Source organism: Fringilla coelebs (genome assembly GCF_963513975.1).
Source record: "Fringilla coelebs genome assembly, chromosome: 3".
NCBI lineage: Eukaryota > Metazoa > Chordata > Aves > Passeriformes > Fringillidae > Fringilla > Fringilla coelebs.
The window spans coordinates 62,723,323-62,751,123 of record NC_140030.1 but is presented as its reverse complement, the minus strand read 5'-3'; the positions used below and the strand labels follow the sequence as shown (position 1 = coordinate 62,751,123).

Here is a 27,801-nt window from a genome sequence, read left to right as displayed (position 1 = left end):
GAAAAGCTGACCTCTCAGAGCTGAGAGGCACTTCAGACATTGATGCAGACAACTCCAGCAGGGACATCAGAGAGCCAGCAGGGCCTTGCAGGAACTGCAGGGGGAAGAAAGGAGAATGTCCAAACCACTTCATGCAAAGGAGAGAGACCCAGCTTGGCTGCACCCCCTGGCTGGTCCCTGCCACCAGTGCCTGCCAAAAGGGGAGCTCACCCCAGAAGGTGCATTGAGCCCTGCACTGATTTGCTTACTAGGCCCGTTGAAACCCAAGTATGCCTGATGTTTCAGAAATGCCCATTTGTGATACTTTTTTCAAAACCTTTGTCCATTTTTTCCCTTTGTGGCAAACTGCACAGATTAAACCTGTGAGTAGTTTCCTCTAAAAGAGGTGGTTTCTTTTCTTCTTGCAAGGTTTTTTCATATTGCTCAACAATCAAGGAAAGAACACAAGGATCAAACTCATAAAGCATTCTTAAAAATCCGATTTATTGAAAAAAGTAAAATTACCATTCACATTGCTTCATCTTTTATATTTCTTAAACAACACAGAAAAAAAGTATGACATCTCATAGAGACTCTTCAGGGATTTCTTCTCAAAAGACAGTTTTGCTTGTAAGTTATACCCAAATTTCTCTCTTCCTGGACTCCCTGAACCACCAGCTCATATCTCGCATCTCTGGAATATGTTAAACTATGAAAAAAGCATTATCTTGCCAACTTGGCACAAGAGGAGGGGAGATATCTCTCCTTGCTCTTATGGGAATGCCTACTGAAATAAAAGTTTTTGGGCTGCTTCAGCTTACGTACTGATTAATATGACTCTTCTCTCACTGACATCTCCTTTTCCTATGAAAAGTTCAAAAGTTCAGTTAGCAACAATCTGATGTCTTAGCTCGCTACACAAGCCTCTGGGTTATTTAATCAAGAAATTAGATTTCGACAATGCATAGCAGTACACTCACCGCAGTCAGACTAGGAACTGTTGCTAATTAACAAAAATGCCAACATACAATTATTTATTATATTAATTAATGAAAGCATATATAAGCAGCCTGTCTGTAAGAAGTTAGATGCAATCTCTAACAGACTTCCTGCTGCTGCGCTGCCAGTTTCTCGGTGCAACTGTGGCCGTTCCTAATTAAATAAATAATTTACCCTGGAAGATTTCATTGAGTGCCAGACACAAGCACCAGGGCTGGGTGAAAATAAATCACTGTCGGCAGCATGCCAGTACTCGTTCCTAGAATCTATGGAAAACGGCTACTTCCCTACAGCAAACATTTTGCATAACCATTCTGCACGGCTTAATTGATCTCTGCAATAGCATGATAGTAAAACCTCCTCCATTTCCATGTATTTTAAGACAGTACCTGATTTTCTTTCTGTTTCATTCTCTTCACATTTCCTGGCTTTTTTGCATCAGTTGGGCGGCTTCTGGTACCGAATCATCTGTTTAAAATTTATTTATGGAGGGACAAAGTCTTCCTCAATACCAGCTCTTGGTATGATGCTGACCCAAATCCATCCCTTTAAGTCAACATGTTAATGCTCTATCACCATCCCCTGCTTTAATTTCTACCATACTCCTATCAAACTCAAGTTACTTCCTTCTCTACCAATGTCCTCTAATCATAAACTCATAGACCCTGCTTTTAATGTTTAACATTTACTGTGCTACACTGCTATTTAGGCACTTTCATAACAGGAAAAAATTAGGAAAAATCCCACTTTGTGCTGTGATGTCAGTCTACTTTAAAACCTATTGCAAGTACCACAACAAATATTATGGTATGACTTCAATACCTGACAGCAGTGTAAACATCAGCAAGTTTTCCTGGGTAATCACAGGCATCTCAATTATCCAGATACTGTCTCAGCAAAAGGGCAGCCTGACTTACCGTACGGTCAATGACTTTCTATGCATTAGTAATTTTAGAAAACCTAGACAGGAAAAAGAGTCCTTGGTTGCTCCTTCACAGAAAATTTCTCCATACATTTTTGTGGCGAATTTGTTGTGCCTGTTCAGAAGAGTTCAGGCATTCTGGGGTGTCTGTGCTCACCACTGCCTGCCCCACACCCCAGATCCAAAAGGTGAGCTCCTGGTCTCTCTGCCAGGTCAGGTTTCAGTTGCTATTCCCCAGTCTTTCAGAGAATTTGGTTTTTTTCCTTGCAAATTTTGGCAGTCAGCATGTGACACTTCTAATATAAGAAACCCACTGGCATTTCAAGAAAAAGCCAACCACCTTCATGGGGCTGCTCCCCTGAGGAAACAAAGAAGGGAACACATTCTTCTCTCCATACACTTTACCCCAAGGCACATCACTTCCCAAGTGCCTCCAGTGTTTCACAGCTCCCAAAACTCTGCTCGACCACCTACCCACTTTTTGGCCAACTGGCTGACCCAGAAAAGCAGCCGAGAAGCAGCAGCCACTGCGGGGAGGAAGAAGCAAGCACAGCTTGCGGAGCAGCACCGCGTGGGAAGGAGCTGCCGGCGGGGCACAAAGAGGGTCAGCCACGGCGTGCCCTGGAATGAGCAGTGCAACGGGAGTGGGACACAGAGGTCATGAGAAGAAAGGACAGGCAAGAAAGAGCACACCAAGGGAAAGAGCTTTCTTCTTCTACCGCAGTTAACTCCCCTAAATTTCCTCCCTCCTCCTGGTTCCCCAGTTTCCAAAAATAACCTATACAAAAGCAAAAACTGCAGAGGCAGGGAGCCTTAAAAGAGCTGCAGTTGGAAAATACAAAAAGGTGGCAAGGGAATTTATTTAAAAGAAAAAAGCCCAAGATAAAAGAGACGCGCTCTTTTTGGAAAAGAACAGGGGCATCTTTTAGCCATTTCAGCAGGGATGTAGGTCAATAGCTGAAACCAGCACCTGTGGGGTCTCAGGTCCTGGGACTGGTCTGGACAGCCAGAGGGGCCCAGGGGTTGTTTGGCCTCTCCCCAGGAAGCTGGAGAAGGCTTGGGCTGGTCTTGGTCCCTCCTGCCCTCATATGATGCAGCTCAGCAAATTGTTCCTCTTTAGGCAGCCACACATTTCATGTTTCTGGTACCAGACCATGCTTGACATTTGCCCTTAAAAGTAAAGGCACCTTAATGTGGAAAACATCTTGTAATGACTAAGGGAGTCAAGAGCAAATATCTGCACCCAAAGAATTCAGTTCCTCCCACATCAAAGCAACCTCCTAGAAAACTGATTATAAACAAATTAAAAAAAAACTAGCGTGCCTATAAAAAAATAATTGTTTTGCTGCTGGCAAAGAATTAAAGACTCGGAGGGCCTGAAACAAACACTGGGGGTTAAATTTGATTACTAATTGCTAGATTGGACAACACGGTGAGAGAAGGGGAAAAAACTCCTTCTGTTGTGTGGAAATGGTTGTCCTGTTCACATGGCATCTGCAGGAAGGATGGTGCTCCTCTAACAACTGAGAAGTTAATTCAGGTACAGGTTGAGAGATTTGGGGTTACACAAACATCAGCCATCATAATTTCCACATCACACCGGCTTTGATTTCAGGTGTATTACAGCACTCCAAAGCCACGTGCAATTTTTTTGTCTCTGCTTTTCAGCCCTGACCAAAATAAGCAAGTATCAGCACATCTCTGCATCACTACAGTGAGATACAGGAACATCCCCACTCACTCCACATAAAGCAGCAGGACACCACTCACTGCCAAAAGATCTGTTTTTACCAACATCTCCTTCTTGTGCCTTTCACCACCTGCAATCTCTATAATAGGAAATATCATTAAGGTCTCCAGGTCTCTCCTGTCCCCATGCTTTTACCATGAAATACTACCACATACTGCAGAGTATCTCAGAGATGAGTGCCCAGAGAACCATTCCACTTCCTGTACAACAAACCCACTGTTTTGAATGAACATTTCTCCACCTCTGCAGACATTTGTTATCTTCTTGCATTTCAGTAGTGGCATTCCAAAAAGTCTGGAGAAAATCGGTAGCTGGCTCTGAGGAGGAATTCTAGACTGATGCCCCAAGCCCAGCCCTTGGGTGTTGCATGGCCAGTGTGGTGGTCAGCCAGGATTTCAGCCTCAGCCTGGCACACACTGGTACCACTGGCCCACAAAACAACCTATTACAGATAGAGGATGTTTCTCACCTTGGTGGTTCTTGAGAAAAGTTTAAAAATATAAAGCAAATACCACTGAAGTCTTTAGAAAAGAAGAAGCAGAAATTATTTGGCGGTTTGGAGCTTTGGATAGGGTTTAAATCTCATAATTTCTGATCTCTTTCTTCCCTTTTGTGCCTAAGTAACCATTTTCAAATGACACAGCTAGCAATGCCAATGAGTTGTTCCACAGCAATCTTCTTCATTCTCCTATCAAGATGGAAGTCACCACAATCTCAGAAAACATCCCCTGGCAAGCAATGGCCCTAACTGGGCCAAGCCATGCCTCCTTCAGAGAAGCAGCAAAGCTGTCGAGAGAGCAGCATTTTTAGGAGCGAAGTTTAGGAGAGTGGGAAGAAGACAGCTTCGCACAGCCTTCGCTGTTTTTCCCAGCAGAGCAGAGCTTGAGGAGGAAAAACACCACAAGCCTCTCATCTTCTCTGGCTTGCCACAAAACAGGGGTGTATTTTTCAGCAGGATCCTCTGAGTCTGACACCGAACTTAGCTCAACTGACATGAAATGTTAATGTTTAGGAACAAGGTAGGTGGAGAGGAGGAGGAAAGAAGACATTCATTATTTGATGCAGAACTCATTCAGAAGCTTCTTCAGAACAGCCAGAACTAAAATTTCCATTCAGCTCTTAATTTCTGGTAGCCTAGATAGCTTGAACAACTGGAAGAGGGATCTAGAGGGAGCCCTTACCCCTGCCTGCATGGCAACAGCCCTTCCTCACATACCTTCAGAGAGAAGCAGGCACATTTTTATGACTGTGAGTCTTCAGATGCAGGATGAGCAGTTTTCCTTGGGGATATATTCATACTGGCTTTAGGCTTCCAGACATGGTGCATAGAAGAGATCTGCCTCCAACCACCCATTCTGGTGCCTGTGACAGCCTCCCAATATGGCCCTACTGCTCCTCACCAGCCCCCAAAACCTCCATAAGAAGAAAGTCACAAGCTCTTGGTGCTACAAACTTAGCAACTACTATTTAAAATAGGCTGGACCATGCCATGCAATTCATCCATGTATTTTATGTATTTTCTCTTCTTCATGTCAATCTGAATTCCCCTCCCTCTGGTACCTTCTCCCACTTTGTGTATTTTCATTTTCTTGCTCTGTTTTTTGTTTGGTTTGGTTTTGTCTGCATTACATCTGAAAACCAGCTTTTCCCTCATAGGCACCAGAGGAGCATCTCTTTCCTTTGCTGTGCTCTTCCCTGCCCCATTTTTTCTCTGATCACCCTTCTGCCTTTGCTCTGTTTCCTTACTCTTCCCATCCCTGATTTCTCTCCTCCTTTTCTTCTTTCTTCGCTGCTCCTCTTGGTGCTTTCTCCTCATCCTTCCTGCCAAGCTGACTGAGGCACTCCCCTGGGAAGGTGCTGACAAACAGCAGCTGGGCTGTTTGCAGGGTTATATCAGGTAGGGACACCTACAAAGGAATCCTTTGGCTCTCTTGCTACATTGTTGACTGGAGTGATTCCTCCTCTTCATTTTAGGGTTGCTTACACAGTTCCTTTGTCAAAACTCAGGAAAATGAAGGTGTGACATAAATTGGGAAGCATATGCCAGTATTTAATGAGCTACATCTGCTTCCTTGTTTTGGGGGGCTGTGCAAAAATCAGAAGCCACAACAACAACAACAGCAAACTTGTGAGGATGTCAAGTGCAGCATTGGCAAGGGACCTGGTCTTAGCAGCGCTGCTCTCCCTAAGAAAGAGAACATTTTAAAATGACACCTTCTTCCTTTGCAGCTCTACTGCCTGGAGGGTGAAATCCACCCCTTTGTGGAATGCTGAGACAGGATCACTTCAGTGCTATTTATTCCCTTAGAAAGGATTTACCCACATTGCACTGGTCTCCTGAAGAGGGTGAAATTTCCTCCAAGCAGAATCTCAAACTCAAGGTTCCCACTGCAATGGAAGCAAGGCTTGTTTTTTAAGAAAAAATATATTCCTGCTGCTATTTAACAACAAACAAACAAAAACCCCAAACCAAAATTTAAAAAAGGAAGAAAAGAATACAGATTAAAAGAGAGATTAATTTTATCCCTCCTCTCCTCTTGCACAGTATAACCACAGTTGGAATTTGGTCAACCGCTTTCTTCTTGCACAGCGACTTCCAGCTGCAGAGCTATATTCATCCCCCAGTTAGAGAAACCTTGCTGAAATCTCTAGGCTAGATGCACTGGTGTGTTCGGGCTGCTTTGCCTGTTTTAGCAATACAGAGCAGCTGTAAATCCAGTTTAACTCACCACTTCTGTCAGCTTTACCATGCCAGATTAGCACTGCTGTTAGCCTCACAAATATCAACATCTGGAGGTCCTCCTACTGCCCAGTCTGACTTTAAACCTTGCAAATCTGCAATTCATCCCCCCATCAGCACAGCTGGCAGGATCAGCCTGAGGTAGTTCTTCACTCTGAGAAAAATCAATTTATCACAATCTCCCATCCTACATTCCTGCAGTCAACCAAGCAGATCAAACAAAATTCACGTAATGATCAGCTCTCAGTTATTCCCTGGACAATTGCCCAGTTGTTCTGGAGGGTGACTCCTGACCCTCTCTGGGAGCAGGTGCCTTTATAGTGCAGGTCTGTGAATCCAGGTCAGCTGGGAAAACAAAATACCCCATTTCTTTGTACTTTTATATTTCTTCGGATGTCAGGAAACAGAGCTAAGTCTTGTTTCCTGCTCCTCAGCCAGGGGAGGTAGGGGAAACTGGAAGTAGATGCAGAGAAAGGCAGAAAGAGGGCAGATCAAAAGGATCAAGGAAATTAATATTAAAAAAAACCACCAAACAAACAAAAACCAACCAATCACCCACTGCTTCACTCTGCCCCGTAAAGCAGTGCATCTTGGAAACAGTATGTCCCTCCATCCCCATCCCAAGTCTTTTTCTCTAGGGATATACAACCATCTCAGGGATTAATATCATTTTCTTGCAACATTCAAGTGCTGCTGCACTTACAGTCTTATAAAAAACTGTCCAAAAACCCAGCTTCTTCATTTGCTTTTTGCCTGAGAAAAATGTATGTAAAGAATCAGAGAGAATGGGGAGGGGGAGGGAGGGGGAGCAGGTGTATTCATGTCACTTGGATTTTCTAAGAGCAAAGGCCTTAATTTATATATAAATAAGTTAAGGGGAAAAATTTAGGTGCATTTTATTTTTGCCCAGCTCAGTGCCAGCCCCTCACTCTGAATGCATCAATACATCCACCTTCAGCACAGTCGGGCCCTCCGTGTTGCCATGGAACTGAAACCTTTGCAGTTTGGATGGCGATGTACTTATGCTGTATTTATGCTTTGGAGGCATACTGTTCTTACACTTCCTATAACAGAAGCAAAATCACTGCATAGCATTAACTCCCTTCGTATTTAAGGCATTCAATGTCTTTCTTGCCTGCTCCTCTTCACACAGAGTTTGCTTTTTCTATCTTGCCACATGCAAATGAAACACATTTGACATAGCTATTCTCATCTTCATGAACTCAACAGCTCACACGCTGAGCACATTATAGAAGGGCCACAAGACTGTGGCCTTTCCCTCTTTAATAGGAGGCTGCTGTCAGGCCTGCAGCAGCCCAGACAGAGGCTGCAGAAAGCAGAAATGTATGAAATATACGTGGATACAGAAAAGTATTATCTTTCAAGGTGGCATTTAAGCAGACTTTTTAAACCTAATAAACCTATGTATTGCTAATGCTCTCGATGCTCCTGAATATTCTTTTGTACCCATTTGAATAAACAAATTACACTATAAAGATCCTGCAGTAGGGACGAATTCTTTCAATACCTTTCTTTAACAACCTAGGCTGGTGGGATATCAGTGGTGAGCACAGCTTTGGGCACTTTAATTAGAAAAAAACCCAGAGTTCATACAATTCTGTGTCATCCTAAAGATTCAGCCTACATTGATTATCTTCAGCAGATCTGAGCCTTTTGCCAACGCTTCTGAAAATGCCTGTACACGAATTGCAAATACATAGATTTTTATGTTGAAAGCAAAAGCAGAGTACAAAAATATCCAACTTCATTATAAAAAAGATAACCATAGCGAATAAATAAACAAACAAACAAATAGCCATTCATGTATGTAAACATTGGATCTGTACCTGCAGAAACAACTGGAAGCCAGTCCACGGTCTGAAGCCAGCTTGAGGCTTTTTTTGTCCCAAGTTAAATATTTGCATAGTATTAAGCTTAAAATTAAAGCATTTGCTGAAGAAACTTGCTGACTTGTGTATATGGAAAAACAAGAGGGAATTTACTGTCCCTGCACACTGGGGCAGATTCTTGGGATGCCTTCTCCTTCCCATGAATTCCTGGACAGCAGAGAGACAGACAGACTACCGACCGGGGAATTCCCCTCTTGGTTTCCGCAGGATTTTGTGCGCAGGCTGGACAGAGAGGCAATAACCCAGGTAGTGACTTTATGAAGGCACCATTTGTTGCTTTGGTGCCTGCCCCTCGACCACCTGGTAACACTCCTTCCTTTTAGCATTGTCCCCAGCTCAGAAAAGCCCCATTCACGCAGCACCTCCACCCGTGCAGGTTGGACCGGTCCCTGTGCCGCTCCCAGCTCCCCATTTCTGCCGGCTGGGCCAGCATGCTGGGCTGCTGGCAGGCTCCAGCCACTCACTGCCCCAGGGACATGGGCTGGGGGCTGCCCACAGAGGGGCTTTCTGAGGCAGGGCTGGCTCCTGGCGCCCACTCGCCAAAATAAGGCACAAAAGCACTGCTGTGTCTGTGCGTCTGTCTGTCAAGGCAGCTGACTCCCCATCCCCAGGTGCCAGCGGTGCACACAAGACCCTGTGAGTGCCTGTGCCAGAAGGGTACCCCCTCTGCCCTCCACAGAGGCAGAGCTGTGCTGGCAGCACAAGCTCCCTCTCCTCCTTCCATCGTCAGCACACGTCTGACAGTCGCGCATCCCCGTCGCTGAGTCCATTACCGCGAGTTCACACAGGGCTCTGCCATCACTTTCCTAGCTACAGGAAAATGTATATTGAGCTGTGATGAAAGGCCAGCACAATGTCAAGAGAATTAAAAGGACTCCAGAGACTGATCAGAGTCAAAAAGGAAAGGATTTATGATGGTTAATAAAGTTAAACCTGCCAGAGTCCTGCTTATTCTTTCCAACTGGAGGTAATCAGATCTTAAAGGAAAAATTATTAAGGTGTAAAATTATTAAGGGTACTACCATCTCCTCTGAAAGAAAATCTATGTGTTGCTGTGAAGCCAGAAGAGTCAGGCTCACTGTGGCACCAACACTGCCCCCAAGGAAGAGAGGAAAAGGAGATACATCACCTGCCCTGTGCCTTGGGTTAGCAGCAAGGACTTCGGTACCCATCATGAATGCCACCTGAACAGCCCCAGTGGCACCTGCCACTCCACAGGTAGTAGCTGGGACAGAGCTAGGACTTCCACAGACCATGGAGCACCATGCCACGCCTCAGCAACAAACATGGGCAGACAGGGAAGAAAAGCTTCCCCCTCAGCTGGCACTTCACATCCACAAGTGAAAAGGACAAAGCAAAAAAGGAAGCTTTTGCTTCTCCCAGTCTGGTGTCACATATGCACCTTCTGCTGAAGAATGCAATCTACCTGGATACCATAGGACTGCTCTGAAGCTTGATTTAAATGTTTATAATCTAATGTGCCTAAAAGTTAACATAATTTTACAAGACACTGGAGCTGGTTGCCCAAAGCAGCTGTGGGTATCCCAACCCTGGAAGTGTTCCAGGCCAGGCTGGATGGTGGTCTGAGCAACCTGGTCTAGTGGAAAGTGTCCCTGCCCATGCCAGGGGTGTTGGAACTCTATGGTCTTTTAAAGTCCTTTCCAACTGAAGTGTTCTATGATTCTAAGAAGTCAATGATTTTCCACATTGAAATAGCAAAGCTGAGAGAAGGCAAATCAAAGTGAGGGCCAAAGTTTAAAAAAACTATTGGGAATTTTCTATCCATATCTAAATTACATGCACTTTATTGGATCTCAAGTTTTCATTTTTCTACTGCTTAATAATCACAAATACGTTATATATACCCTTTCCATTTTGTCATTCTTTCACTATATTACATCAAATTTAATTTCCTGTGGAAGTGTGTAATCTTTTCAGCTGTCACTATCTCAGAAGTTTTTTGTAATAAGCAGAGCCTCGTTTTCTGGCAGGTCAATCTTTTATGAGCTGTGCTCCTGCAGATTAGCTTCCTGAAATGTTTGCAATGCTATATGAGAACTGGCAAAAGAGGGGAACCAAAATAACAGCCAAAAGGAAAAATAAACATGAAAACCTTCCCTTCCTTCTGACTCCTGTGTTCACCGGTCAAAGGAAATTTCATTTTGATGTGTGTAGATGGCAAATCCGTGAAGGTTATTGCCGCGTACAGAAGCTTCACGAGGTGCGAGACACGGTCTCCCTTGCCCTACAGCTCATTAAAAGCACAGCTGTGAGGTGGCTGCTCGCCCTTGGTGCTGGGGAACACGGAGACCTGCAAGCAGCCACCACTCTGACAGCTGCCTCTCCCCACCGCCTGCCCTTGGCACTCCAGAAAGCCACATTCCACCAGGAAAGGGAAAATGTCAACCAAGACGCATTCCTGCTTTGCATGATGAGATACCTGTGATGGCAGGAAAGCAGACCAGCTGGTCTGCTGGGTCCTTTCCAGACCTCTGCCCCTGCAGGACATGAAACTCATTTTCTTCAAACCAGCTTTCCATTACTAATTCTTACACACGCACCAAAACAACTTATTTACAAAAACACACACCAACAAATTCTTCTGAATGTTTGAAAATGAATCAACTCACAAGAAACACAAGCAACAGAAATTCTTATTCCTGCATCCCTCCTGAAAAGGTGCTTAGGTATGGACAACAGAAGAGACATCTGAACAAATACAGGGTCTGCAAAGGGTCATGTTATTGATTTGGCCAGCAGAGACTACAGAGAGTGGCTGAAGAGCCATGCTAGAAGCCCTGCCAGCAGAAACAGACGCAATGCTCTCTCACTTCTCTCACTTCAGTAGTAGATGTCACCTCTGAGAGCTTCTCTTTGAACTGTCCAGCCAGATGTGGAAACCTTCACTAACCAACACACAGGCTACCCAAGCTGTGAAGTGCTTTCCCAAAACACACTGCATTGATCAATGAAGAACGATCTTTGTCTTCCTGCTCCCTGTAAGACTTCTGTCTTGGTTTCCCTCTCTTGCATCACTGCTGTAGCAGTGGATCATCCATATTTCTGACAGTGTTTTCAAAATTACACATAAAAACAGAGTGCATTAAACCCAGATATATACTTTTAGAGCAAACAGTCATCCCTTTTTATCACGTGTAACAAGCATTTCGCTAATTGAGTTCTCATTATTTTGTCTATCCATTTCCTTGTAATTCTGTTCTACGTTTGTATCTTTAAAACTTAATCTCTACAAAATGGCTAAGAATTAAAAAAAAATCTAAGCAGGGAATATTACTTTAACAGAAGGTGTTAAATGCGGTGCTATTCCACTGCCATCAGCACGAAGAAATTTTTTCATCCAGCTTTGATGGAAGTTGCATTGGGGCCATAAGTCAGATGAAGATGCTCCATGCTAACAACTATGTGGTGTGCTCTGAACTGCTTTAGAACCTAAAACAACAGTGTAATCACTCTCATAAAACCATTCTGCCATAGTCTTACAGGACCTGAGTGTGTGTGTTAAAAATATCAAGCCAGAATCATAGAAAAGAAAAACGTACAAGCTATCAGTGACCTTAGAATTTTTGCCTTGTAGGCCATAAATTGAATAGCCTCCCTCCACCAGATGTGGATCTCAGTCTCCATTTCCAGGCTGAGGAAAACAGGCTAAAATATGAATTTACTTCCTATTGAAATCTTGGTGAAAGATGGTGGGTGATGTAAAGACGAACATCAAGGGAATAACTGCCATCATCTGGTTGAGTTTGGTAAAATGGAGTTAATTTACACTTCTTTAGGGACTCACTGGTGTGTGAAATTAATCTAATTTAGACTGACCAGAAATTAAAAATGGAATGAAGAAAGAAAGCAATTAAAGACCTTTCCTAAATGCAAAAAAAAAAAAAAGTACTGCTGGAAGTGCAGCAATACCATTAAAGTACAGAACAAAACAGTTTAAGTACAGAACCCTTCACGCTACTGCTACCACTCCCTCCTTCTTGAGAGAGAGAATAATCATCTGAATATCTACATATCATCACTGCACCAGTATAATCTCATCCAAAGGAAACACTGGTAGAATGCTCCTACCAATATCTGTGAATAAATACATGTTCAAGTTGAAACAGTTCTGCATACAGGCCAGGCCTAGCAGATAAACATCTGCTGGAACAGCTCCATGTAACTGGTTGTACATGTGGCTTAACATTCACTTCAATGACTTTTAGCACCTTCTTGTTATTGTTTCTGTGCTGTTCCAACAAGCAATGGTTAATGTAAGATGCAGACGTTCACATACCGTGCACTTGTGAATAACTGGTTCCCAGAGATGTGGCAGTGATAACATTGTCATCGTAGGAGTCAAAGTAGCTCAGGGTAGATCACATGTCAGAAGAGGGTCCCACCTGAAAGTACAACAAATCCAGATACTAAGTTCATCATATTCACAGGTTTACAGCAAGCTCTGCCAATGCATTTGTGCATTTCACACATTCATCCTGTGCATTAACAGGGTCTGTGCTTTTTCCAGGCTCACAGAAAACATTCTGCCATTCACAGTGGCAAGCAAAAGTGCCCTGCTGTAGCCAAACTGTTTTGGCCCACTGCTCTGGACCACATTTTATGCATACTATCAAAGCACTGAAAACTAGTTTTCAACATTAAAGCAGAAGCTTACTGTCTGGTGGACAGATAGAGAACTTCAGATTTCCCATTTGTCAGGTCCTTGAAAAGCATGTAATTCCTTTCACCAGTACACCAGTGCATTGCCAGTTTGGCTTTATCTTCCCTTTTTTTTCCCCCCCCAAACATTGTAAACTGATGGTTTGGAAGTAGGTGCAACACTGGAGCTCTCTTGTAACCTGTTTGCTTGAGGTCAAGGGATCTTAAGAAAGCATTTACTTCCCATTGGTCACTACAATCACCTTATTTATAATCATATGATAATTTAAAACCACTTGATGGGTGAGTCTGTTTTCAAATATTTTGGTAGGTAACCAATGCAGAGATGGAAAATGAGCTTGCCTTAGCAGTGCTATCTGTAATGACAAGACACACTGCAACAAACAAACAAACAAACTAACTAACTAATTAACTAACTACCCAATTTCTTAATCAATCCTCCCCAAACAGAAGCTGATCTTTCTCCTACTCTACAAGCTGCATCTCATCCAAGAGTAAGTGGTTTTCAAGAAGAAAGCCTGGTATATAACAAAGAATTTTCAACAATTTAGATTTTAGGTACAGTTTATATTTGTTTATATTTTATAAATTACTCTAATGCTTCTTTGATTCTTCATGCCCCCAAAGTGGCTTGGCTCTTGCCTTTATTGCACTTCAGTGAGCAGCCTCAACATCTCACAGTTCACTAGCATCATGTACACCTTAATTTGCTGCCACCTAAGCAAGTCAGTGTCTCCTATATTCTGCATTTGGTTTTCAATAACAAGTGTAAAACCATGTACAGACTAAGTTGCAAAGAACATAATCCGTGGGTCCAAAAAAACAACAAAAAATTATAGGTGAAGGGCATGGGGGCATTATGGGTGAAGGGCAGTGTACTGCCCATGGGTATGATGCTACAATGCAACATCTGAAGATTGCCTGCTCTGAAACAGTATTAACACCAACAGTCGTGCACCTATCTGTGGGCACAGGCACACGTAAATGCCAGACACTGAGGTGAGCTGCAGAGCCACAGCTTGACCCAGCAGCAGTGAGGAAAAGGGGGGAGCAGTGACTGCCCTGAGGCAGTGCTGGCTGGCAGATGGTGCAGAGATCTGTCCGAGTCTCAGACAGATCTGCTCTATGGAACTGCTGAACTTTTCTTCCCAATAACTCTCCTTCACCTACAAAAGCAAAATTTCTCAACCTGTTGAAGCTTTAAAAACAATCTTCCTTCCCAGGGGAATCGTTCGTGACATACCCCCCCACAGAAGGATAAACACAGCCAACTGCCTTCAACAGAAAAACACAGTAAGACATGCAACACATTCTTCTCTGCTTGCAGATTTATTTGGAGCCATTTAATAATCTGTCCCTAATGACTGCACCTAATCATTTACCTTAAAAACTACCAGGACTTTTCAGGTGAATAATTTAAACATTTTTCTTTCTTTTTCTTTATGTCTGTTAACAGTAGTGTTAGAAAATGAAAACTCTCACGAATACTTTCATTTTAAAGTTCTAAATCACCACATGAATTGAAAAGAATGATCACCAGATAGCTACATCATGAACAGAAATATACAGCACACATGGAACCAAGTGAAATGCAGTCTGTCATCTCTAGTGAATCAGTTCAAACCTAACTCAAGTTGGTAGCTGTCACCAGCTACCTTTGGCTTCCTACTCTCCAGTGTCCTCTAGGAAATCAGTTTGCAATTCTCCATTTGATTCCCTTTTGCTCAGATTTCTTCACTGAGTCTTTATGCTCTTCCTTGGCCAGGTCCAGATTTTCAAGGCGACCGGTTATGCCTCATTTCAGAGCCTCTGTCTCTCTGCTCATAGTTGAGATGGGAGGGATCTCAGAGACTGTGTAGAAAAAAGCCAAAAGTGCTCAAAACAAACCACTTTTAGCGGAGCCAGAGGCACTAATGAGCAACAGCTTAGAACTGATGTAATTACTCATGATCCTGACAACTTTCAAGATCTTTTACAAAGACCTTTCTGTCAGAGGCCTCCTAATTCCTTACCTGTGTTGAGAAACAAATACCAAAGTCCCAAAAATTCACTAAAAATTGCAAGTCCCAGATGAGCTTCTTTAAGGCAAAAGCATAGTCTTTCTAGGTGAAGCAGAAGCATGGAAGCCATTGTGAAATGAAATGGAAATTATATGGGTGGCATTTAAGTACGTGGTTCTTGCAATTATGGAAATAGTGTTGCCAGAAATCCATGGGGGACCCAGTGCTTAAAATCTCAGTGGGAGAAAGACTGGGAACTAAACATACAAATCAATAGAGTTTCTACAGAAAGAGAAACTGGGAAGAAAATGGATACAGTTCTTGTCCAAACTGTTTATTTTCTATAGCTAGACAGTGATAATCTCTAGTGCTATCAATTAAAACCTTCATTTCACAAGCAATGTTTTAAGGAAATGCAATATTAGGTACAGTTAGAAAAATTAATGGAAGCTGAAATTAAATTTTTGCTTCCAACTTAATTCCAGACATGTGTGCCTTCACTTCTTAACACTGTCTACATGTCTTAGGACTATCCTAAAACTGCATTTATACATACTAAGCTACAGATAAGTTACTCCAATGCCCCAAAGTTACTCATTTCTTACAGCACAGTACAGCACTGAAGAAGCAAATATGCAATCTTTTGTATTATAAATATTCATATCAGTGCACACAGTGACATCAGACCAACAGAGCTACAGAGGCCTAACAACCACAAGTATTTAGAAAGTCCCTAGAAACACATTGTTGTGCTCTAGGACTTACCAGGTTTTTAGCAATTCTTTCTCCCCATGCTAATTTGAAGAATGAATGAGGACTTAAGAAATAGACAAAGCAGCTAAACCAAATGCTTAGATTGATTATATACAAGCATCAAACTCTTTACTAAACTGAGGTCAGGAGGTATTAAGCCTCAAAAACTTTCCAGATACATATAATAGGACATATTTTATTATTAATTTAATTAAAAACTGTAGCTTCTAATTTCAAAAAAATATACCTCTTAATAGCCTTTCAGAAAAATAGGGTTTAAAGTTAAATAAAAAGATGCAATTAATGATCTGAAAAAAAATTTTCTGTCCTTTCCTCTCAATAAATCTAAGATTCAAGTACTACTTTTCTGGCACCTGTTTTCTGTTTTACAACTTCAGCATGATTTCAGTAAAGGTGAGAAAGTTGGTATTTTGTTCTCTCTGCCATCAGAAGTTGCATTACAGGCACAACTGCACTTGTATGCTTTACTATGAAACGCAAAAAGTGGATGGATGGATGGATGGATGGATGGATGGATGGATGGATGGATGGATGGATGGATGGATGGATGGATGGATGGAGGGATGGATGGAGGGATGGACGGACGGGCGAAGTGACAGTAAAGTATATCAGACTGACATCCATGCAGACTGAAGCCCTCTTCTCCATACAGAAGAGGCACAGTGCTTGACAATGACACAGGCTTTTCCCCAATCCCCGTCTCCACACAGACTGCAGCTGCACTCTGGGAGGAAAACAGGAGCAGTGTTTCCTCAGCAGCCGGGAATTACACTGCTGATATTCAGCTCTGCCTGTGCAACGCCTGTGCGAACACAAACAGGTCACATCAACAAGTGGGAGGGCACGTGGGAAGAGAGTGAGAGAAAGGAGATGCAGCTGCAGACAGGGGGTAAACTGCACAAGGGGGTTACACGGTGATGCACAGCAATCTGCTGCCCAACAGCACTGGGGAATTCAGAAAACAGAAACTGGAAGCAGTCCCTGGCACAAAGCTGCACAAAAGGAGTGAGGGGTGTGCCAGAGCCGGACAGAAAATAAAGCATGAAAATCTCCAGACAAATTACTTTTTCTTTTACTTTCTTTGATAACCTGCAGAGAAAGCCTCTAAAATTAAGAAATACTTGTTAGACTGACATGATATATTCCACAGCACTACTTAATTAATCAAGCACATTATTCTTTGTCACTTTGTCACTCTATGACTTGCTTTGACCTTTCTCTCTTTTAGACTAATCTTTTTTTTATTTTTTAAATTCTGCCCCTTATTTTCATGAATGTTTGTGATCACAAAATATATTGAGAGTGACAGACAGTAAACATTACTGGAGGCTGTTGCACTTGGACTGTGACTTGGACTGTGATGTGAATGATCATCCAGAGGCGGGTACATGAGCTCAGAGTTAGAAGGTCACTCCAATGCCCATCCCTCCAAAGATCAACACTTTTAAAAAACAACATCTAAAATCAAGATCTAACACCAGGAGAATTTCACAGTAATTCCTATTTCTATTCCAGTAATGAAACTCATTTCAGAGATCAAAAGTCATTAAACGGGTAATGTTGACAAATGAGACAGAAGATGCTGGGGATATGAAAGCACAGGGAAAAACACCCCATTCCACCCCATATCCCACTGAGATATAACATCCCAAGCACTGGTGAGACGCACACAGAAAAAGACAGACAGAGTCAGTCTAGAAAAGCACAAAGAGATTTGATCACTAATCAGAGACAGAAACCCATCTGAAAGTCACAACTGTCTCTGCAGGCTCTGAAAGACAGAATTAAATTGGCTTAGTACTATATTCAAAAACGAATTTAATTAGCTGACATTAAGCAGGATAAGTTTGCAGTACCATGTTGCTCTGACAAGCTGTCTCCAGAAGGGTAAGTGGAAGGTAAAATCTTATTTTTCAGGATGAGATTACGGCCGTGCACTGAGACAGAAGGTAATGGCATGTCTGCTGAGGGCAGCTGAAACTTGGTGCTGGACATTTCATCTCACACTATAAAAGGATGGTATGTGATAGACCAGCCAGAAGTGCAAGTTTCAGATTCTGCACGTTTATTCATATGGCTGCGCGGCTTCATCCTCCTCCTGCTGCTGCCACTTAGATAAAGAAGAGAACCTTGGTGTACAACCCCTGCCAGGAGCTTTTTCTCCAGTTTCTCTCAGTCAGAGCTGCTCTCTGGAAAGATTACGATACCCTAGGTGCAATTTATCTATTTTTGTTTACAAGAGATCAGGTTGGTCCCTGGTTGGAAGAATGAGGTCCGTGCAGGGGCAGTGTCTGTGCTCACCAGGCTGGCTGACACATCTGTCAGCTGCTGGTGTGTGTTTTATGGGCTCACCCACAGCACCCCTGCTCTGCTCTACCAGGACTCCTCTACCTGTACTGGAACCTGCACATCACAGTTCAGCCTGCAAGCAGGGTGGTGGTGTTTGACAGCAAATAAAAGGAAACACAAACTATGGCAAAAATCTAGTAGCACAGAGTGACAAATGAAGAATCGATGGTAAAATGCATACTAAATCCAAATTGTTTCCCCAAGGAACACTTGGAGGAAATGGAACAACACATTTCAAAGGAAAAGTCCCATGAATACAGGATGTAACAAGCCTTGCCTTCTCATGCCTCCTTGTATTGATAAATTTCGTTCTGGAGATAGGCATCTCACAGTCAGCGCCAGAAATTCTGCTTATTGTCAAAGCAGGCATATGCATCCCGGGGTGTGACCAGGAAAGCTATTGCTCACATCATTTATACTAACATCTCAGCTCTGTCACACCTGAACCAAGCCAGATTTACCAAGCAAGACAAATTTACCAAGCAAGACAGATTTACCAAGCAAGACAGATTTACCAAGCGAGCTTCACCCATCCCATTAGCAAGTCAATGAGGAGGTGTTCTTCCATCCCACATCACAAAAGTGCACAGCAGTATGAGATCTTAATTTAGGCTGGCAGCGCCCTTCTTCCTCCCGTGACTCCTCTCACCAGGAGTGTATCGAGGCTGTGTGACCTTGTGTGGCAGCTCACAGATTTTGAGTGCAAGCACAACACACCGCATGCCCTTCTCTGGCACCACATTAATCACCCTCCTTTAATGACTTCAGCTGATAAACCACCCTGTGTACCAGCCATCCTCCCCAGTGCCTGCATCTACAGCAATAAATTAAACACGCCCTTCCCCATACCCTGCCACCGTGTCATCCACCAGTAGAGGAAAAGCCACTGAGAGTCTCAGCTGGCAGCCATGGGTGAAAACCTCAGTTTTACCAGTCAAGAGACCCCAGTTTTACTAGCCATTTGACAGGTGACCCTGAATCTCTCTGGTTTTTTCACATGGAAGAATCCTATTTCCTTTCAGCTACAATGAGAACCACAGATACAAGATACCACTTATTACTGGGAAGTATCTACACCACCTATTACTCTACATAGCTACAGATCAGAACTACCTTCAACTAAACAAACATAGCTACAGAGAACATATGATTTTGTAGTATTATTTCTTAATTATTTCACTCTCTTCCAGGAAACTCAAGTCCACAGCTGAGCACAAATAAAGACACAAGATCTTTATGATAAGAAAAGCAAAACAATGGCCTGACATGACCTAATGAAAGCACAGGATACTACTCCCCCAGGGTAGAAATCTCCTTATTCCAAAACTTCCTTTCAAGTGTTTTGAATATGTTACTAAACAAAGAAAACAAGACATTCACTTTTGCAAGGCAGTAACATTTTTTTAAATAGTGGTATCTGACATTATTCCATAAATCATCCACAAAATCAATGTGCTTTATGTCAGATGGGACCTTTAAACTTAAGAATAAAACAAGTTTAGGACTGAACTGCAATGCAAAGATACATGTAATAAACTAGATATGTCAAAAGCTTCAGGGGAAAAAGGGTTGCTGAAGGTTTAACATGGTTTAACAGTGCACAAAGGCACACAGATTTACCTCTGTGATGCTAAGAGATGTATGGTGCTGGCAGTGCCACCAAATCATAGGACTTGAGAAACAGACCGAGTTCTTAGCCACCAGTGATTTCTTACCTGACCATGGAGGGCATCTCACAATCTGTCTCCCCCTTTGATCCCTGTGATAACATTTCTTTCCTCTCCTCATCTGTCAGGTACTTATGCTGTAAATTCAGTGAGTTTGAAGATGTAAAGACAAAGAAGGCTACATCTTCACAGAAGACTTTAGATATTACCACACAGACAATAAAAGTCATGCTAATAAAAAAAATCAATCATGCAATTCTAACATTTTACCATTTTCACATAGTATTCTCAAAGTATTCTCAAAGGAATTAATTCCACCTTCCTCCCAACATCTCTTTTGTAACCTTGTTTCCTATGTAAAAAAAACCCTGCAATCACAAACTGTGTGTGATGTCACGCCTGTGTCTATCCGCCTCCTCTTAATAATTTCGCTAAAGACATTCAACAAAGAGGTAGCAGTCTCAAAATTACTCAGATGCCAGAAGGTCCTTCCAATTCCAGTTTAAGCTTAGACAGGAGAGAGATGGTCAGCATTCATGTTAAGGGAAAAATCTTCCATGTTGAGTCAGAGAGCACAGAACTTGTAGATAAAACAGATGTACTGAGACACAAAACAGCGCCAAAAGCTGAAGTTCCCAACTACAGGTGCACCCATATGGCTGAAATAAAAGTAGGAAAGGAAGAAAATTCACCCACTGGAGTACACTGGCCCAGCTACCCAACCATCATGAGATGGACAGTTTGTTTCTCTGGTCTCTACCTCACTAGGAAAAGCCTACAAAGCTCCCACTGCTCAAGTGTCTCCCATGGGGTTTTCCAGGGAGGACACAGAGCAGCATTTGAAAAACCCTGAAGCCCTCAGTGAGAAGGACTGCTTTAAAATGGTGAGAGGAAAGCCTGGTAGCTGTTACAGAAGAAAATATGCAAACACTACCCTTTACTCATTACAGTTGCAAAGACAAAATTCCAAACCTGCAATAATACAATATTGTCTCTTTTGTTCTGTTACAACTGGCTGCTTCAGCAAAATGTAACAACAAAATCAAAATTAACACCACTGATGAACTTCAGTGCTGTCCTCTCAAAAAGCAGTGTCTGCCAATAATTACATTCATGCTACTGCCACTGCAACACAGAAAAGTCAGATCAGCAGCAGGTAAATTATAAAATTATAACCAGCAGCATTTGAAATTATAATCTTATTTTGCTGTAAAAACTAAAAAAAATAAAAATTAAAAGGTTATATTTTGTTATACCTATTTGTGTCATTAATTATATCAAAACACATCTAGATGTTGATGATACTTCAAATACACTGTGTAATGAAAAATATGATGAAACAACTTTTGAAGCAATTTATTACTCATTCCCATACTTGATAAGAAAACAAATATTATACTTATTTATTTATTTTAGGCTATCAAAAGCATCATATTCTGAAAGCGGTCATTTCTTTCCACTACCAGTTTGCAGCATCCTGCTTCCATCTCTGCAGTTTAGTAATTCAAGAGTTTCATCTGCTGGTATGAGGGAAAAGATTTGAGTAAGTGCAACCACAAGAAATGGCTTGTAGTTGAAAGACAAATGACAGCAGGATGGAACACGTAACAGAATATTTTAGAAGTCTAAAATTTTTTTTCATATTGATATAATATGGACAACAGATGGGTTTTTAAATGCAGCTCTCGATACAACTTTGCATGTGAGAAGGAAAATAATTTGGAGTTCACGGGAACAGGAGCAGATTGTTCTGTGAATCCAGTTGGTGTCATTCTGCACCCTTAAATTCTCCTGCAAAATACTGTAAGCAGAACAGCAGGAGTCCCAAAATTCCCCATGCTGGCTCCAGCTCAATAAGCCATTCCTATTCAAAAAGTATATAACCATGTACTTAACTTCAGGAGAATGTGTAGGACCCAGTGATTTCGCTACTAGCTTAGGAATCTGCCTGAAATTAAAGTTTCTCTTAGGGGCTTTGCTAATGAAACACCAGATTCATCTGGCAGATATTTCCCTCATGCCTTGGCTGCTGACTGCACCGTAGTTCGGCTATTTTTCCTCTTAAGTAAAGGAGATGGAACTGGACTCCAAAGCCACATGTAGCCTGACTTTTACAATGACTCCAATGTTTAATACCATAAATAGTACGAGCAGAGGTGTCCATAGTAAATGGCACAACTATTGGTCACTCTGAGAATGGTCACTTAAAAACAGATGCAAACAAAAGCAAATATTAAGGTTCAAACCCACAGTCAGCTTTAGCACAAAGCCCCTGTTGGCTCCCCATGGATCAAAGGCAGAATACAGCACCTGCCTACAGGACATCTCTGTAAGATAAGGAAGTGGAACTGACATGAAGAGAACACTGCACAACAGTGACACTGCTGTGCCTCACTCACATTGATGAATATAACTCACATGAAAATCAGTGTAAGGTGGTGTGAATCTTGCCCCAAACTCATGAGCCGTGTAGCAGAAGCAGGAACTGAAGCTGTGGGTGCAGAGTCCCCACCCAGCCTGCTAGTCACTAGACCGTACTTCCTTGGGTAGAAGATGACAGTAAATACATCAAGTCAGCTGTGTACTGCTGAGCTCCTGTGATCAGACGTCACAGACAGTAAAACATGCCACCACCATCATAAACTCAAAGGTCTACTCCATGCATATGACGTTGTCATTTCTAGTATTGATGCAAAGCATTCAAATTCCAAGTGCAAACACATGCATTTAAAGCAGTTTTTCAGATGGAATAAAGCATACATTGAAGCAGTGAGTGTTATGCTAGTTTTCAGAGTTTCTTTGCAAAATGGTTGTAAAAACACTGTCATTACCATTATGAATCTGCAAGAATGACATGTCAGCAGAAACAAAAAGATTTCTTTCTCACTATTGCAACCAGGCACCTTACTGCATGCAGTAAGCCAGGAAAACAGACTTGCTGCAGGAGGAATTGAACTGGCACAAGCACAACAGAAAGGATTTTAACCTAGAAGCACTGCACTGTGGAAAGCAACTGCACAAGGAAGCATGCTCCAAGCAGATAAACCAAATCTTGCATGATGCACTCAAAAAAACAATTCCACTCTCGAAGTAAACCTTGAGACAAACATCTCCAAAGTTTGGGAAGGTTCAAAACCAGGGCCTGCCAAGGTAAAGAAAGACAGCACATATTTTTGCAGGGTGAAACCTGTTCTCTACAAAAGAGAAGGGTGTTGTATTGGTGCTTCCAAAGAAACATGCACCATGGCAACACCACGAGGGTGTTGAACTCGCCTTGGTAAGACTGATGGTGTGATCAACACAATCCTACAGCCAGCCTTGGCTACAACTGAACAAAAGCTTTTGCTTCTCATCCCCACAATCAGGGATACCATCATGGCTTGTGATCTGCCTCTCCCAAAGCAGTGGCAGGTTCACAAGGCACTGGCTGAGGGGTAGCAGGACTGCAACAAGCACAAGAACCAGGCTAACGCTCTCAAATCCATCCCTGTGACAAGGAGCTAAGACCACACACCCACTTAGGCTACATATTAAACAAATTTCAGTATTACCTGGCTCCAATTTTACACACACAGCAGCTCTGCAGAGGTTGTGCTGCAGCAACACAATGTAGAAAAAAGGTGGCCTTTGCATGGCGCCAGACACAGTACAAGGCACACAGTACAACCAGAGTTAAAAGAAAATAAGTCTGCAATAATGAGAAGATCTGTTTAAAACTCTCCCATTTTAATTTATTCTTTATTTTTATCAGACTTACTGTAAATTTGTTCGAGTTTTTTTTAAATGCTTCAATCTGCTAAGAAAAGTCTTCTTGCAGATGGACTGGTAATGAAATACAAACAGAATGCTTAATATGAAAAATGTAATGCACAGCATATTTTTTTCCTCTACTTATTTCATCTTAATTTGCACCTGGTCATTTTCATGCTGAGCATCTCATTTGGTTAAATAATTAGTGTAAATTAAATTTCACCTTTTTTAACAGGCAAAAATGCTGAAACTGAGTTGGTAATTGTTTCAAGTTCTGCCACAACATGGAAACAACTTGATAACCCGACAACACTTAAGGGTTTGAAAGAACAAGATACACAAAAGCAAGGAAAATGAAACTACGTACAGCAACTTGAAGGGCAAGAAATCCCTCTGTGCAGAGCCTTATGACCTGGAGTAGTAACCTCTGAAGATCTATTCCAAGACCTCAGGATGTAAGAGTTTACTCCTGAGCAAGCCACCGCCTGCTCATGCCCAGGGATACACCCCCTCCTTGTCCGCGCATCAGTGCCACTCGTGGCAATTTACTCTCTTCCACCCAGCAGCCACATGCTTACCCTACTCTGCTCACTCACAGATTTCAACAGAAATCGAACCAGAATCAAGGCCAGCCCACACCTCCCACAGCACAGGGTGAACAACCCTCACTCCTCACAGGCACTGATCCCAGCTATGCTCATCTGCCACGGCACCATCCTGTGCCTGCACAGCCCAGCTCATCCCCCAGCTCACCCCCCATCTGGCCCCAGCCCACCCCTGGCTGCCCCCCCAGCAAGAGCCAGCAGGCACAGGCTCTCACCTGACAAGATAAGGCAGCAGAGAGCCACAACAACCCCTCTGCAGCCACGCTCATCTCATGGATCCTACCAAAACACGGGGTGGAAACTCCCATGGGTCCCGTGATGCTCCCTCTGACTCTCCCGGCTTTACAAGTCACGGCTCCTAACAAAGCCACAAGGACTTCTCATCCAAAAGAGTAAGGGAAACTCAAGTAAAGTACACCCAAGTAAAGGACACTCAAACCCTCCTAAGTAGCCATAACAGCAAAGTGCACCAGCAAAAATTTCAACAGTTTTATACGATGTCCCCAGACAATGTTCATCTGTATCAAGCAAATCATGGAGCTGCAGAAAGGACATGACCTTTAGTCAGACAAAACCCACTACAGAGTCAAAAGTAATAAATATTGGAGTCGATAGAAACAGAAAGCATTTGATGAACTCTAATTTTGGTTTTCACCAGGCAGGTTCAGGAAAATGTCTTTCTCCACCTACAAAGCCGCGGTGCCCTCATGTGCCACTGTTTAGATTCCCAGCTCTAAGCTTCCACTGCTCTAACACTAATGTGACTATACAAAACTAAGTCAATTCAGTACGATAAACAAAAATTCTCCAGAAGCCCGAATTTTTTTTAAGTTTTCATAAAAAAGCAAGTTTCTTCTGAAGGATGTTGTACAGACAGTCCAAGAGAAATCCTTCATTTGTTTGGAAAATAAGGACATACCAAGAGCAACATGGTTCACTTCCTTATAGCGCCTTTTTGACATCCCTTGGCCATGACCTGGATGGCCTCCAGTGTGAGAAAATACTCATTTCCGTCTGTGCTTGTTCATCCCCTGTCTCTGGGCTGAGGTTATCAGCGCTGGGGCTGGCTACAGCAGCGGCTTACAGAGGCAGCTTGTCACTGTAACATCTCAGCTGCCACCTGTGCCAAGGCGCCATCAGCCACTGTGCTCACATACACATGGCAGTGCAGGAGACCATCCGTATCAGCACTCATTTTTGGCCATCTGTTGTTAATAACAATAAAGTTTAAAAGTACAGGAGTTTATAACCCTATGCCACAGTTTACAGATGTTTCATTTATAGATAAAAAAAGGAAATATATATAGTTATTTGGTCAAAATAAGAGAGAGCAGGACAGTTTGAAAGGGAATTCAGGAGCACTAAACCATTCCTTTCCAAAATAGTCACTATTCCTAATCCTTACCTAAAGATTTTCTTGCACCTTTATCTCCTGACATTATTATTTAACATCTGTATACATGCCACTAAAGCAAGAAGTCATCCCGGGCTTAACAACTCAGCATGACTTTGAAGATCAAGCCTAAGTAACAGCAGAGAAAATTGTCAAGGAAATATTATTAAAGGAAAAATTAGCGTAAAATCAATTGCTTTTATTCTAATGCATTCATATAATCACTTGCCTCTCCCTTCTATAAACTGGTTGTAAAATCTCTGGAGACAGAGGACTGTTGCGTTGCACACATGCCTAATGATACTATAAGGGCATATTAAAAAAGGAAGGAGAAAGCTTTATAAAACACTTTACAGGGACAATCACAATTCATCAAGATATTTTATTTTACGTGTGAAATCAGGCCCATTTAAGGGAATTTTCCCATTTTTTATCCCAGAGGAAAAAGAAGGTGGGGGGTGGGGTGGGGGGAATTTGATGTGCACATATACAAAACCCTCCAAAAACTGTGCATGCTTGAGCAAATTCACTCTCCTGTCTGTTAAACATTCCCATCCCAAGACTTTGTTTCAAGACACATCCTCCTAATGAATAGCTGGACCTTGTCTGTACAGCTGGGAGCACCAACACACGGCCTGTCATCTCAAAACCCAGTCATATCCTATTCTGCAAAAGGTGGAGTGCTGTTACTTCTTTGCCTACCTTGCTTTTTCCTGTTAGCAAGCATCTCACCAGGCATGATTCATGTTACATAACTCCAGCTTGTTAAAAACAACAGTTATGCAGCTAGGTAGTACGAAAGATAAATGAGGTAAATCCAGAAGTCACTTATTACAGAACCCAGACAAAAGCTGCTCCTTAAATAATATGCCTATGCAACTTTAAACAAACGAATAAGCCACTGGACTAGCACTGTTTACATTCAAAGTTAATTAAATCTTTCAAATTCAGGATCCTGTACTCTAGACTACGCAGTGCCACTTCTCACGCCACTATACACAAACTCCCTAGTGCATGTGTGTTTTAGTTTTTAAAAGTGACCCACTCCTCTCCCCAGTCATTAGATAATAACAGCTGAATACTGAATCAGTCCATTTCAATCACAAAAACGCTGTATTGCTTTAATGTTCTGGATGACTATGCTGAGATAAAATCCTCCTCCCTGAGTTAGCAGCAAAATGCTTGTGTTTTGCAAATAACCATTTTTACTCATATCCCGGCTTTGGTAATGAAGTGTAAGAGCAGCAGCCAGAGAGGGTTAACAGGCTTCCTGTCAATGCTCTGCAAGAAGCCAGCCTCTGTACTGCAGCAAGGCAAAGAAATCTGTTCAGGCCCAGTATATTCAGCGTTATTCAGCACTACTGGGACCATATTCCAGGATCCCTCAATGCCCACCTGACAGTGTGTCCTCTGCATTAAGGCAGCGCTATGGTCTCCCCAAGGCAAATCATCACCTGACCATCCTGGTCTTTGCAGCTCAGCTGTGTCCAGGGACACGCTCCGTGGAGCAAGCCATTGCCACATAACTGTATTCTCTTCTCAGTCCCTTCTCCAGGAGGTAAAAAAAAGGAAAAATAAAAAGAAAATTACAACGCTCATATTTCTGGCATCACCACCCCAGCAGAGCAATAGGGAGGCGACTGGCTGCCCCGGGGAGGAGGCAGCTGCAGTGGGGGCTTGTGCGAGCACCAGCTGGCTGCCAAGCCCAGACCTGAAACTAGGTCTCAGCCCATTCGACTGCAGGGGAAGGGAGGGAAAAAAAAAAAAAAAAAGAAGAAGAAGAGAAAAAAAAAAAGGCAGCAGCACTTTCTCAGAGCAGGAAGAAGGGGAGGCCACGAGCGTTTCCTGTTGTGCAGCTGAAACAAGCAAAGACGTCATTACACTTACGCTCCCTCAGGGTGTCAGCAGATTGAGGGCCAAAGTTCAGTCATTTCCAATGCACTGCAAGGAGGGAGGTTTGGGAGGAGAACCAGCAGTGGCTTTATTGCTAACAGTGCTCTCTGCACTTGCATAGCAAAACAGCTAAGCAGTCAGCTGCAAAGTATCGTATGTGACTAGAAACAATATTTGCTCAGGAGCCGTGCTGCTCTTGTTTTTCTTGTACAGCTTGTTATATTGAATATTACTGCAATATAGAGGTAGAATGAAATATTACTACAATATCAAAATGTACTAAGCTTTTTTTCTGCAGCCCGTACTTTTGCAAGCATCTGGAAATCAAGCCTTACGTTGCTTTGGATCCCATGAAGTAAAACATGTTTTGTAAATGCATCAGAAGCACAA

The 27,801-nt window shown here is 42.6% G+C and overlaps 1 protein-coding gene across 2 annotated transcripts in view; it reads right to left on the bottom strand.

Moving 5' to 3' along the window:
• Window positions 1-27,801, bottom strand: part of HIVEP2 (HIVEP zinc finger 2) — a 135,103-nt gene that overhangs the window by 90,091 nt on the left and 17,211 nt on the right. For both annotated transcript variants that reach the window (XM_084201838.1, XM_084201837.1), the window contains exon 2: window positions 12,598-12,703. The gene's annotated coding sequence lies outside the window, so the exon portion shown is untranslated. The remainder of the gene's footprint in view (window positions 1-12,597; window positions 12,704-27,801) is intronic.